This window comes from Ursus americanus, chromosome 31 (genome assembly GCF_024610735.1).
Source record: "Ursus americanus isolate L20-20 chromosome 31, mUrsAme1.1.p, whole genome shotgun sequence".
Taxonomy (NCBI): Eukaryota; Metazoa; Chordata; class Mammalia; order Carnivora; family Ursidae; genus Ursus; species Ursus americanus.
The window spans coordinates 34611545-34626812 of NC_142157.1; positions in this window are offsets into that span (position 1 = coordinate 34611545).

Sequence of the window (15268 nt, forward strand, 5' to 3'; positions counted from 1 at the left end):
AATTAATATGTGTTTATTTTTTAAGTTGTCTTTACAAACATTTTGGGTAAATATATATTGTAGCTGTTCTCTGGAATGCATGTGTGTGTGTGTGTGTGTGTGTGTGTGTGTGTGTGTTTCACTCCACGGCAGCAGGATCTCTGGGTGAGAATCACATCTGAAGCTCATCCCACATGCTTTTTCTTCTTTTATTATTTTTGACATTAGTCGAAAGCCAAAGCTGCAATTGCTGAAAGTATTTTAAAATGACCGTCGTAGGCCAGGTCCTCGTTTTCAGTTCAGCAGCCACGCTGTGGTGCAGAGAGACACCACTGAAACTCTGTGGCCTCCTCGCATGTGTCCAACCAGAGCAAGGGGCTCCTACCCTCTGAGTCTTCGACTTCTTATTTGTAAAATGCCTGTCATATTTTCCCTCTCTCGGAGTTAACGGTGATGTAATAGTATGTCTACCACACAGAAGATGCTCTGCCATGGGTCCCTCTTTGTTTAATTATCGCTCTATCATTTATTAACGACCATCGCAGAGACTCCAGGGAGTTAGCAGAGGGAACATGAGCGAAATGCACATGGAACTCTTGGCTTCACAGAAGACACAATCATCTGAACAACTAACCAAGGAAGAGAACTGGGTTTTGGTGAATTAATCTCATCATGTGTGAGGTGATATAAAATCTACGTCTCATAAAAATAAAAATATAATATCAGATAAAATAACATTAAAAGTGTTTCTTTTCTTTCTTTTTTTTTTTAGAGAAACTGACTTCAAGGTCCAGCTCTCCCGCTGTGGAAACTAACAAGGGCACAACCGCAAGTACGAAAACCGTTCTTCATTTGCGCCATGTTCTCCATCTTCGGGGACTTCTTAGAATCATTTCTGATAATCAGGCATCTCTCGTAGGGCTGCATGAAGAGTGGGGCTATTGTCCTTTGATTGCATGTCCTATATTTTCAGGGGAAGAAAGTGATTTTGATTATTTGAAGTAAGTAGATATTTTATTTCCTTGAAATGAACATAATCTCCCCAAAGCCCTGAATTTGGAGCTCAGAATACTGATCATGCTCGAGAGCCTGACGTGTTTGGCCAGATAACATGGATCGTGTGTGTGTGTGTGTGTGTGTGTGTGTGTGTGTGTGTGTGTGTGTTGGGGGGTCATTCTCTGACTGCACCCCGTTTGCTTATACTGTATTATGAAAAAGAAACTTTTTTGTTTTTACTCATTTATTACATTCAACTGTATACAACGTCCCCTCGGGCTGTCGGCTGCCTCTCCTGACTGCACTGCTGCCCTTAAATGCACCACCAGCAAGAAGAGGGCTCAGAAGCAGGGCAGCCTCTGGTCCTGTCCTGTCCTTCCCTCCGTGCTGCCATGGACGTGCCCAGCGGATACGCCTCAGGGGAGCAAGGAACATATGTAACACTCACCACTCGCGGGGATTTTTACAAACTTGCCGCTATGAGGCCAAGATGATATGGAACACCACAGAGGTGATCTGACAAAATATTGTTATTTATAAGTTATTTTAGGGAGGGCAAGGATATTGAAAATAGCCTTGTGAGACCTTTTTTGGCGTGGCTCACTTTGCAGAAAGATTTGAATTTCCTGGAATCTCTGTTCTAATGCATCCCGAGAAGAGAAATGTGCCTGCCATAATCCAAATGGAAAACAATATGAAATGTCTGCGTTGGAATCCGCAAGATCTCCACAGTACTCGACAGAGGCATCTGCTATGAACTCGTATTCCTTTCCTACATGTACTGAATGCCACAAAATAAAGAATTCCATCAACTCTAAATAGGCTGTCTGAAATTAAGAAAGGAAATTATTGAAAGCAAAGCCCCCACCTAGCATAAATAGATTGAATGATACAATTAATTAAATTGTGACTGTTATCTCTAAAGTGTAATAGGGCTTTATGATTTTGTTGACCATGAAATAAATTTCCTTCCCTGACTCTGTGGGATGTCCTAGAGAGCATGGGGTCACGTGTGGGCGCCCTTGGCCACCATGCTCTCCCAACGGCGTGAATTCCAGAAAACCTAGAGTCTCAGCTCTAAGATGACTAGGTCTGTAAACTTGGTTCTTTAATGTTCTGATCATCTGTTTATTTATCTGTGAAGAGTGTCAGAGTAGCAGTTAGGTCTCGGAATCTGAGAAGATGTGCAGAGGGGCTTCGTGAAAGTAGCGCACGTGTTGAGGACCCCTCTCCACGCCACAGTCATCCTTATGTGGAGAGGATCTCAGCACAGGCGGGAGGCTCTTTATCTTTCCTAAGACTCCTGGAAATTTCACTAAAAAATAAAAGTGGAGCTTGGAGTGTGAAGTGGGAGATGAATGGTCATGTACATAGCATCACAGACTTCGGGTCCAGCAACAGACGAACTCGTTCATTTCCTCTGTTCCAAGCCCGGTGTTTAGATAGGAGTGCACTGGCTATCTTTCATCAACAACTATTAAATTACATTAACTAGAAACAAATGAAAACTCTCAAAAATTTTAGGAACGGATTGTCTCTCTGTTGCAGTGTTTTCAATCTTTTCTGGCTGGGCAGAAATGGAGCCGTACCCAAAGCCCCATGGGTCTTTAGATTCTTACTGAAGTCAAGAACAAAACAAAACAAAAAAACAGGTTACAGTCCAGTCAATGTTGTGTGTGCTGTTTAATTGTAACATCCAGGGGTACTTAATACGCTGTCTTCTCCTACTTATAAATCAAGTGTGTAGAGATTAGATTGCTCATATTTTTTTCCAGTTAATGGAAATGTCAAAAGGACCTCCAAACAAGAATGAAATTTCTCCCACTTCCCGGACTTAGGGCGTCTCACTCAGGATTCTGAAATTGATTCTTCTCAGAAGACCTCCTCTTTATTCCTTTGACCTTTCAGATCACCCACTACTGTCCTTTTAATTTATAATTCTCCAAGCTACTGTTATTCTTCTTCCTTTTTTCCCTTTCTAGTGTCTGGCATTCCTGCCCCGCAGCGAGCATCTACAAGAGAAATGTCCAGCAGTCGCCTGCAGAAGAAACATTTTGAGTCAAACCACCATCATTTCTTTTTGGGCAACCTCCCCTCCTTAGGTGGTAAGAAATGACTCGTCTTCACGTCATCAGCATTTTACACAATTAACCCTGGACTTAAAAAGTCCGGATGCCATGTTTGTTTGGCCATCGTGTGTGTGCTTAATGAGAATAATTAATCTTTGTGTTGAAGTAATCGTTCAGAGGAGGTCAGGAGAAGGGTGAGTGGAAAGCAGCTGAGCGTAGAGCCTTCTCGTCTCGCCCCCTCTGGCTGCATGAAATCTAGGGGCACCAGCTGGGCGAACGAGCCCTTGGGTCCTGTCTCCTCTTCCACCTTCTCCCTGTGCCTTGTGCAGAGAGGAAAACTTTCCAGGACAAAAGTACTTCCACGGAGGACGGTCTCGACACAAAAACTCACCCACTCATATGTGGTGTCCTGTCTTATCACTTCTGAACAGACCTCGGAGCTTGAAAAGGTTTAGAAATTTGTTTAACTTGCCATTTCCTGACATAATGAGGAAATCAATGTGTCTTGCCTTTCGGAGTGCTTGTGAGTCCAGGATAATTCAACAAGAGTGTGCCGTGATAAGCAGAAGCGAAACAGCAGGGACGTGCTCATCAACTGCAGATCAGAGATCCTTTACAGATAAGACCGTGCGACTTTATGGCTGGGACCCTCCACATCCTGTGTCTATAGAAACAAACCAGTATTTTGGGAAAGATTCTTTTTGCAGTTGTGAGTGATATCCTGGGAAGCACAGAGCAGTCTGCCCCAAGACGTAGATGGAGACCGGGAGGGGAAACCCACTTGTTTTGACAAAAAGTAAACCGTTTCCATGTCAAAGTCAGCTTTTCCTGATCCAAAGAGTGACTTGGAGAAGGCAGCTATCTGCACGTGGGCTTAGAAGAGCAAAGTCCTGTGACCTCCCGGGACCCTTGACCATCCCCCGGTTGGTAAGCAGATGCGTCGGTGAGGACAGTGAACTTGGCCCATGCTGGCGTGCGAAGCTCCCCCCTCCCCGGGCTGAGGGTGCCCCCAGTGCCTGGTTCCCACATGCAATTGCTGGACGAGTCAGTGACTGTGTGACGTCAGCCTGTGGAAATGACACTTCAACATTCCCGCTCATCTTTACAGAAATGTGACAGGTTTCCAACAGCCTTTGTGCTCAGTTACCCAGGGAAAAGCCCACGGAGAAAGCAGCCTTCTCACAAGCTTGTTTTGATGCAAATGCTTGGGGCAGAGTGGACACAGGGAAAGCCACCATGCCCCTTGCTTGGAGAGAGGCACAGGTGTCTTCCCGAGCAGGACTCCCACGGTGGCTTGGTCCTCCCCCGGGCTCTGCCGTCTGCCCTCTTCTCTCAAAGCCCACAGCTCACGTACCGCCTTTCTGAAGGCAGTTTTTCATGTACAACGGTTTCAGATTTACCGCAGATTTGGAAAGAAAGTACAGAGTTTGCGCGAACCTCACATTCCATTACCCCCTGTTTTAAGCATCTTAACGGGCACATTTCTCACAATCGCTGATTATTATCAACTCCTGTAATGAACAGCACATTATTATTGCTTTGTTACTAACTAAAGTCGTCACTGTAGTCAGATTTCCTTAGTGTTTGCCTATTCTCTTCTTTCTCTTCTAGGTACGCTGGAGTCGGTGTGTCTCCTTGGGCTCCTCTTGGCTGTGACACTTTCTTAGACTGTCCTTGTCTTTGATGACCTTGCCGGTCTTGAGGAGGACTGGTTAGGTGTTTTGTAAACTGTCCCTTAGTTGCGATTCATTCTACGTGTTTCTTTCTCATTGTTAGACTGGGATTAGGTATTTTGGAGAAGGAAATCCCAGAGACAAGTGTCGTTTTCCCTGCTTCACACCAAGGGAACCGTGATCAGCGTGTCTCAGCACGCTGCTGTTAATCTTGAATATCTGACTGAGGTCGTGTTCGTCGGGTTCTGCACTGGGAAGTCACTGGAATCGCCCTGTCTTTCCCTACTGACCTCACTGGAGGGAATTCGGTTGCCCACCCCACATTAAGGAGTGGGGGGTCTCAGCACAAATTAATCGGTGTTCTGCGTGACGGATTTATCTCCTTTTCACAATTCATTTATTTATCCTATAATTTATTGATATCAGTTGGACTTACGTATATTTATTTTATCCTTTGAGTATAATCCAGCCATACTTTTTATATTCTGTTGCTCATACTTCTCCAACTTTGGACTTTGAGAACTCCTTCAGTTGGCTCTTCGACTTGCCTTCCACGTTTGCTTTTGAGAACTTCCTTACTTTCTGATGCTATAACATGATCTAGGTTCCTGTGGAATATTCCTTCTCTGGTCCTAGAATTCCCCATTTCTCCAAGGAGCCCTGGCTCCTTTTATTGGAGAACATGGTATGAGAAACAAAATGTGGATGCTTGTGAGCTTGCTGCTACTGGGGACTCCTTGCTTCCCATCCTCCGCGCTGAGAAAGCAAGAAGCTCTACGTGGGTACCTCAGTCCTGGTGGACGTTCTTGCCTGGAACTATTTCTCTGTGTGACCATCTGTGTGGTCATCAAGCTAGGCACGAGCTTATACTGATGTTTTTAACTCTAATACGCTAATTACCACATGGGTTATTCCAGTCCCCTTACTTTTTTGAAACCCCCTTTCCTCAGCCAGGTAGCCATACAGAAACACCTCGGTCAGCCTTCCCGTTTAAGGAAAAGCTCTAGGAAAACAGACCAGAGGCAGCAACAAACAGCATCTGTGTCTCTTGTCACAGCTGGAATTAACCAGCGAGAACTGATCCAAAGATAGTATTGAAAAGTGTCTTGGTTCAGGTTTGGTCCAGAAAAATGTCAGTCATCCTTGCTCTGTTTCTATACATTTAGAAATTACATGGGTCCTCATCTACGTTCCATCTTTTTTTTTTTTTTTTTTTCTTGCAAGGAGAAAATTCTTGGTTTCTTTTGCAGGGTAATGAAATCCAAGAAAGTTTCCTTCAGATTTCAGTTTGGAGTGCTGACCAGCTCTGAATGGCGGGCCATAATTTCAGGGCGGCTCAGTTTCCTTGGGTGCATGCAATTCATCAACCATAAAGATGAATTCTAGTTTATGTACCTGCTAAGGATGAAGAGGGTTGCTTGGTTTTACGGTTTGGGAAATCTGAAGAAATCTGAGGTCCTTCATTTCAAACACTGGGTGGAGGGGCTCTTACAGATCTGCGGGTATGGGGTGGGGAGAACCCTCGTTACCCCACTACCCCCAACAGGCTGTGTCAGGAAAGGCACCACCTTCTCTTGTCTTAAAACCCTTCTGAAGTGCGATTTGACGGGTTTGACCAATGAAGTCTGCCGAATCAGTCAGACAATTTTAGGCATAGAAACACAATCCCCTTCTATATGTTAGCTCCTATTATTCTCCTCATGTCCTAGGGGAGGGAAGTGGCTGATCTGAGTCACTTATTCTAGTGTTTTTTTTTTTTTTTCTTTTGAAACTGAGATGTTAAACTGGATTGAAGGAATGGTGGGTGTAGGTAGAGGCATCGTGGGAGGGTGTGGCGAGGAGGCCCATGAGCTTCTGCTTTCCTGGAGCGCACCGGAGGGCAGGGCCATTGTGGACTCCTGAGTGAGTGCCGTTCTGAGTGATCGGGAGGAAGATTGATGACTGATTTCATGTAGTCACATGCTCGCCAAAGGCTCAGAAAATTACTCATCCAGCACTTTGCTGAGAAAGTAGTAATTTCACAATTTTAAGTCACTTGGTAAAAGTTTTTGACGCTGCCACTTCACAAGGGGCTTTGATAATGTTAGCAAGGGACAGTGCATTTTGCAAAGCCCCACTGAAAATAGAAGCATTTTTGCGGAAAGTGTGAGGGGTCGTTTCCCCCACATTCTCAGTAAATACACAAGCATTTTGACAAAGAAAGATACCTTTGCATTTTCTTGTCTAGATGTAACCTGAGGGGGCATCGCCAAGCTTGCAATTAGAAAGATTTGTCAAAACATAAATTGCAGGCCCTAATACTAGGTTACTTCCACAGTTAATTGTGACCTTATGAATGTCCTGCTAACTTATCGTAGGCAGTAAAAATAGAACATATTTTCCAAAAATAATGAGCAGCAGGCGCAATTGCAGATATACGCTTGAAATCACTAAAATGTGAACATAGATTATCAGAGACCTGAGAAAACCAATTATAATAACTTTTCAGCCACTTCTTGAGCTGTTCAGGATTTGTGAGCAATATGACATGAGACGTGTCCATCAGAGAAGGAAGATGTCTACTGGAATGTTCTAGCTGGCTGTGTTTGCCATATTGGAAACAGGAGGCAGAAATGATTTCTGACTTACACAAAATTGTCAGTTTACCCTAAGTGATTAAACCAACCTCCTGCAGAAAAGGACAAAGTAACAAATAAAAACATTTCTATTTCCACCCGCAGTCTTGTCAGTGAGAGTAGCAGGGTCCTGATCGGTCCATCACTCCCATCTGTGCCTAGAGTCGGGTTGAAAAAGCTGCCAGTCCCACACTTTGGCTTGGGAATCTGGGAAGAAGTCCGAGAGGCACACTGTGGTCTGTGGCATGTGACAAGGTTTTGTCCAATAAGGTAAGGCAAGAAGTGTCTTAAATGGGAAATTAACGGGTGACAGCTGATAATGCATTTCTTGCGAGACCCACAAAAGGCGGGAGACAATTGCACCGTGACTGTCCTCTTCTCCGGAGGGTGGCATCTGTTTCTGCCTTGCTGTCCTGTGTAAAAGCAACTGCTGGGCAGCGCGTGTCCAGGGTCTGAGTCTGGTGCTCCTGAGTCCCACTGAGGCTGCCTCCTCCATGAGCTGCTAATACACAGGACAGACATTGAGTCCTGGGGCTCAGAGGCCCCCCAGGATCTGTAGGGGGGAACCCGGGGCGTCCCCTGCAGGCAGTGCCAATGAGACCATCTGCATCCCAATGCCTTAAATCAGAGCCGATCACCATGACAAAGGAGGACATTTCAGTGTCTTTAAGAACATGGTAGAATATCATCGAGCTCATTCCTTTACCTACTCAACTTACAATTAATATATCACTCGCACGTTCCCAACACCGTACAATGTGCTGTGGTTGTCCGTTTGAGCACGACAAAGTTCCCACTACACGGAACCCACTGTTCTCGGAGAAAATCTGACCTTGATTACAGGACAGGGTCTACTCTGTCTCTTTTGAAAAGCTTTCTGCCCATAAAAGTCTACTTTGCTCTCACCGACAATCTAATCTTTGCACGATTTCCCTATTATCTTTCAAGTCTGTCTGAGACTTTTCCATTTTCTCTCTTGATGCTGCAAATATATGAATCCTAAGTATTCTAAATACATAGAAAATAAGGTAAGACAGAATCGATTTGTGGTGAATTTATTTTTATGGACTCCTTTCCAGTGATCACATTCAGAAGGGATACCTTGTTCACACATAGAAAGAGAGATGAAATTAGGTCTCAACATACCTTATATAAAAATCAATTCCAGATAAGTAGAGACTTAAATATGAATGATAAGCCTTTAAATCATTCAGAAAATAATAGAGACGAATATTGTTTATCTTAGGGGAAGGGCGCTGTTTACTAAACAAGATGCATGACCCTTTCTGTATGTTTTTGATAAATAAAATTTTCTAATGTGAATGCTGTTGAGCGTACCAATCTTTTCCTTTATAATTTGTGCTTACTCCCCTATCTTTTCGTGTGTCTGATTTCTCTGGTTATGGCTTTTTCTAGCTCTTACGCACACTGCCTTATTTTTCCGAGCATGCGTGTATGTGTGTGCTTTTATCACGTCGATGTCCATGCGTACATCTTTGGAAACACTGTGATCATTGCTTGAAGGCATATTTCTCTCAAGTATTTGCTTTTGCTTCTGTCCAGGATCATTTAAAAATAAGCCCACAATTCGAAGCTTTTTATAACATATAGGCTGGGTATTTGCAAGACTCAGAGCTCTGGGCTCCCCGGTCTGTTTCCGAGGCTCCACCTTGAGAAAATGTGGGGCGTCTTGCAACATCACACCAAGGATTCCCTGGAGGAGGCTCTTACCCTGTTACTTTTTTATCTCTCTGGTTTCCTACCATTTTCCCCTTAATTTATGAGCATTTCAATGAAGTGTTTAAAATACAACTTTTAAAATATATATCCCATTCAGAATTACAGTTGTTTTGCTGCATTAGGGTTGTGTAGGATTTTTTTTTTTCTAACCATAAATCAGAAAACCTTCGATCATTTGTTTTTCTGGTTTTTCTTTGACAATTATCTTTTTCTCTATGCTTTTACATTGTGATTTATTCTGTGAGTTCTCTGAAAATTCTATTATCTGATTTCTTCATTTCCTGGTATTGACTGCAAACAATTCAGAGTTTTAAAAATACAATTAAATAGATATTTTCAAGGAGTTTGAGGGTCAACACTTGTGGAAATGAGAGTTTGTCTACAAAAGCTATGTCACTTTTAGCTCTGCAAATGAATAACTGGACTATGGCTTTCCCCCCCAGTATCCAATTGCTGAGATTGGGATACATTTCCAAGGATTTCAGTCTGACATTTTCTCTATGAAAATATGTATCCGTTTTGTTTTGATAATCTACAAATGCATATTTTTTTGTAGAATGAGCATAACTCTAAAGCTTACACGCTTTATATAATGGTCTGTTATTTGGCAGTTTTCAGGAAATGGTAGTTGTAAACAATGCCGATGTCCGAATGGCATGGGACAACAAGACTCACTCTTGAATTTCGAGAGACATGGGGATATTACATTGAGCAATGAAAGCACCCCTGGCCAGTGGGGGTGGTGGGTTCTGAATGCCATGCCAAGGGGGCCATATGCTTTCTTGGGAATTGGGGAACCCCATGATAAATTCTGGTTGCAAATCTCATCTCCAGATTAGACACCCAGACTCTGTTGCTCTCTGGGTACTTTTTAGGCAACGAGCTTCTCTGTGACTTAGTTTGAGATATCCTCTGTGCGGCATTCAGGAGCAATACTGAAAATTAAGTCATTGGGCCGTTGTGTAAGTTTGGAGAAAGCATTCCTGGAGAAGAATCCAATGCATTCCATCCTCCCGTTTAACTAAAATGAGCTTACCCGTAAGTCTACTGTTTATGTTGAACAGTTGCTTTAGACACAGAGTACACGAAAATATCTTGTATTGAATCAAAGGGGAAGAATTGAAAATACAGTTTCACAGTAAGGATTCATGTTTATTTCCCCCGACCTTGTGGGTAACTGACACAGAAGCCTCGGGCAGCCGCCATATTCAGGAAGCAAGGAGAAACGGAGTCACTTGCTTTGATGGAAGGTGGTTCTCCACTTTCTACTCCACGTCTTGCCACGGAGACAGCATATGTATTTTTAAATTGACAATTATCACTCTAATCTCCATTATGGGTTTAAAACCTTTGCTTGTACTGAATCAGTGCGACTTTAAGCAAAAGTCCATTTATTAAATCTTTTATTAGGCTTTTCATTATGCATGCTTGTAAAGATCTTAATAGAGATGTTAAGTAATGAAATTTTGCAAGTTCCTAAAATCTTCATAAATCTCCATAAATTGACTCTTTATGAGAAACCTGCTTTCATTGTGTCTGATTTTTATTCATATGCAACCAAAATGTTAATATACTTTAATTACAGCTAATATGATTTATCTCTTCACTCATTATATAAGTTAATTTTCTTCTAAAGAAGTCCTGTTTTCAAATTCTCTCCAGCAGTGTAGAATTAAAGTAATTATAGTTTGGCTCAGGAAATTAGTCATGAAGGTTCATGAATGCTAAAATAAATTGGAGTTTTCACAGGATAGATTAGGCCATATGCTTTCCAGAAGGAAAGAGGAGAACGGAAATGATTTCTGTTAGTGAGTTTCCTGCTGAGGAAGTATTGAAGGTAAATTAACAAGAAGTCTTGACGTTGCAAAACCAGGGACAAATAGGATGGCCAGAGTTGTAATGGCTTGAGCTGATCAGACTGGTCTGGACTGCACACATTTAGAATTCAGGCACGATTCTACCACCTGACCACAAACTCTGCTTGTATTCAACATCTGGTTTTGTTACATTTTTGGCTTCGTTTGAGAGATGAGCTCCAAAAAGTTCCTAAAATATACTAGAAATGTTTTTATGATCTGCGTGTGTTGTTGCAGGGAAAGGACTTAGGTCCTCCTTTCTTAAGAAAGGAGATGTGATGCCCCCCTCCACTCCTCTTCATATTGTCCCACTGTGATGTCTCTACACCTTCAAGATTAAATTCGCAGTCATATTATGGTGTGTCTTTCTCACACACACAGAAGATATCACTCGTGAAAGTTCTTATAGATGCTAAAATCCATCCATACACCATGGGTTTCTTTGTTCTGCAGCTAACGATTGACACGCATGTTTTAATGAAACAGTAACTTAACAGTAATATCCCTTGTGCATTAAAAGAGAACAGTATTTCTGGAAAATACTTCCATTCCGGAAAATATTCTTCTTCTGCATACACAAAGATTGTGGGGAAACAGAAAGTTTACGTGAAAAATAAACCGGCATCCATGAGATCAGGGAAAAATACCTCAAAGCAAGTGTCTGCTCCCCCAGTATCACAGAACCACGAGGAAGACCATTCCGGGTTTTAGATTCTTGCGTATACATTCCTGGGTACCGTTTTTAATTCTGATAAATAAAAGGAATGATTGAAAAGGAATTCAGTATTTATTATGCTTCCTCTGTAACTCATAGCCCCTTGTAGATTCCGATTGTATCATCAGTGAGCAGATTGCGTGGTGAGTTCTCTGCTCCGGGTTTCTTGGTTGCCCCTGAGTTGTGTCGTGTGGTAGAGAAGTGAGCTCCGCACCATACGAGTGTTGCCTGTGTTTGTGAGCGTGTGTGTGTAAGCTCCCGCAACGGCATGATGGAGGTGTCTCCTGTGCTGTGAACGCTTCGTGACTGACGATCAGCGAGGTGCTTCCATCCACTACTCATCATGTAGATTTCCTTATTAATATGCCTCAATCTAGCAGGTCCTGGACGAGAGGTTCTCTGTAGGGCTGACCATGCTCCGTTATACAGTCAGTTATTAAGTGTCTCTACAATCTAGCACACAGAGTATATACAGAAACACTACCTGTTTCCATCTCTGAAATTCCAACACGCTTGCTCTTTTTAAGAAACATTCATACCGAGAAGGTCCTATACCTGTGCTCAAGCGCTTAAGTCGCCATGGACTTCAGAATCTGTCTTAGATGTGCATTTTCTTTACCTACCTAATGGCTTTGTAGTTAAGAGTACGTTACATTGAAATCAGCTCTCTTTTCTCATCTAGCAAACGGGTATAATAACACCTATCATGCAGGGCCGTTTGGAACAGGACATAGAAAGTAACTAGTATCGTGCCTCATACCTAGGAGGCTCGCAAGGTGGTGAGTTCTTTCTTATTCATTCATTTGTTAAGAATTTAGACATTGCATAGCACGGCGGTTAAACCGTGGACTTTTGAGGGAGAGATCTGGGTTCTAACTCAGTTTCTGCCACTTAATGTCTGTGCACTTAGAGCAGCTCTCTCCAACAGAAATACAATGCAAAGCACGAACGCAAGCTACACATTTAATTTTAAGGTTTCTAGCAGCCACATTAAGAAGGTAAAAATAAACCAAAGAGTTCTAATGATTTATTGTACTTTACACACTATGTACCAAGTGTAATCAATAGAAAAATGTAATGAGGCATTTTACTTATTTTTTTTTCATAGTCTTTGAAACCCCGGGTGTGTCACACACTTTTAACACATCTTAATTTGGATTTGACCGTATTTAAGCGCTCAATAGCCATGTGTGGCTTGTGGCTATTGGGGAGTGTGACCTCGGAGAAATGTCTGATATACGGCAAACTTTTGTCTGAGCAATACACTGACATTGTTTTAATCTACTAAACATTAATGTAGTACCTACTTAGAGAGGATTATTAGAATCAAAGAAGATAATGTGCAACAGATAACACCCTCTGCATGCAAGTCTGGCGCATAGTAAGGATTCTATTACCATCATCTATGCTATTATTGTCAGACTCTGTGTTGGGAACTGTGGCTACAAATATAATTAAGGTTCAACACGTGCCCTGGAGACGGTCAGTGGTAAATGTGGACCAGTGAGGTCGTATCTCAGTGCACTTGGAGTCAATGAGTCCGCTCGTGGCAGCTGCTTGCTGCGTCTGCTATTTTGGGTCCACCCCCCTTCCTCCCGGGGGAGGCTGAACCGTGCACACTGTGTTGTCTGGACACCCTGGACAGACAGAATCATGGTGGTTGAGCCAACAGGAGACACCAACAGAAAATTAAGGACAACGGGAAGAGAGACCCATTTCTTTCCTGATAGGACTCCAAGTCTTTTGATGTAATACAGCCGTGCTCCCACTGCGGTGCTGCTTACGGGGTTTGGGATCACGCCCCGCCATCCTTGGGCTTTCACCCCTGACCTGTCACCTTGGCAAGGCAACAGGCCCTTCATCATCCCGTTTGCCCCGTTAGCTTCGCCCAGCTCTCCCTGCAGCCTCTTCATTTGTACGTCCTCTGTGCGTGCTCATGGATTCAACAGCTCCACGATCAATTTAAATCCCACATCCTAGAATTCGTGTTTGTTCTCATTCGGGAGGTTCCACGTTTTTCATTCAATTTTTTGCTCCTCATTCTCGCCTCGCCCTGAGAACCCAGGGAAACTGCCCAGGGATGCAGCCATGTGTCAATTCCCTACTTTTGGCTGCTGATTCATGTGATCGTGGACAAGCATGTGGATGTCGCGGGAACAATAGTCCTTTTGAGTGAAACGGGGAGGGTGGATGAAATGGCATGTTCTTTCTGAGATTCTAGAAGTCTGTGACCGTCCTGCTTGTGCAGTGTGGGGGAGTGACGTAAGCGGGACAAAGGCTCACTTCCCAGTTTTCTCGACTTGCTCCCAGACTGTTCCCTGGAGAAGGCACCCTCTTCCCAACCCTGTCTGACTTGAAATCAGAGAGTGACATGAACTCCACACAACCTGGTGAACTGAAGGCTTGGAAACATGCCCTGGAATCAGAGATCTGCACAGGCTTTCCTCCAGCACATCCCAGGAACCTTTCAGGAATCATGTAAGATGTGTGTCTATATTCTATAATTTTTCCAATGAACCGTAGAGTAATGTGGAAACACAGTTAGTGGCTGAATGTTTTGTGGTGGCTGTGACAAGTTCGCACAAACTGAATGCCTTTACAATTCATTCTCTCACAGTTCTGAAAGCTGGAAGTCCACATTCAAGGTGTCCTCAGGGCTGTGGTCCCTCTGGAAGGGGAGAATCCTGTCCTGCTTCTTCTGGCTTTGGGGGTTGCCCGCCGTCCTCAGGTTCTTTGGCTTATAGACGGTCACGGCAATGTCTGCACCATCCTCATGTGGCGTTCTCCCTGTGCGTCTGTCTTTGCCCAAACCTCATCTTCTTATAGGGAAACTAGTCATGGGATTAGGGTCCACTCAAATCCAGCACGAATTTATCTTACATTGATTACATCTGCAAAGACCTTCGTTCCAGAAAGGTCACATTCAAAGAATCTGCGTGGATATCTGAGGGACAATTTTCAATCCAGTACAGTCACAAAATCATTTTTATTGTAATATCCAGATTTCCTCTCAGCCTTTTACTCTAAATAGTCTGATGTTTGAATGTGTCTGAGTTATTCACATATGAGTTCGATTTATACAAATTTCAATGTGGATCGTTTTCATTCTTGGCAATTTTATATTCGTGTTTTCTCTGCACATTCAGTGTGAACTGTAGTGTTTAATAGCATTTTAAAGTATCTTTATTCTTCTTAAGGCTAACACATCAAAGATAAGATTTTCCTTTTAGGCTTGTCAGTTAATAGCTCCTCCTCTTCCATAGTTCATTTATAGTCAGCAGCTAATGTGAGAAATAGGTTCAGTATTTTACAATGACACATGAAAACAGTTTATGAAATAAGACATAAACCGTGGAGGCATAATGTGTTATTTTTCTATGGTTCCTCCAGTAAATTGAATGAGACAGCAATCTGTTTGAAGATTCATCTCACAGTTGAAAAATAAAAATTTTAAATGAGCCATACTAAGAGAAAGAATTTAATTGAGTAGCGGGACCCTATCATACTGAACTTGGGATAAAGAACATAACAACCCCAGTGCCCAGTATGGTGATAAGCAGACAAAACAGAGAGTCGAGGAGACCCATTCCTACCAACGAACGCCTCACGGATGGCGGAAGATTGT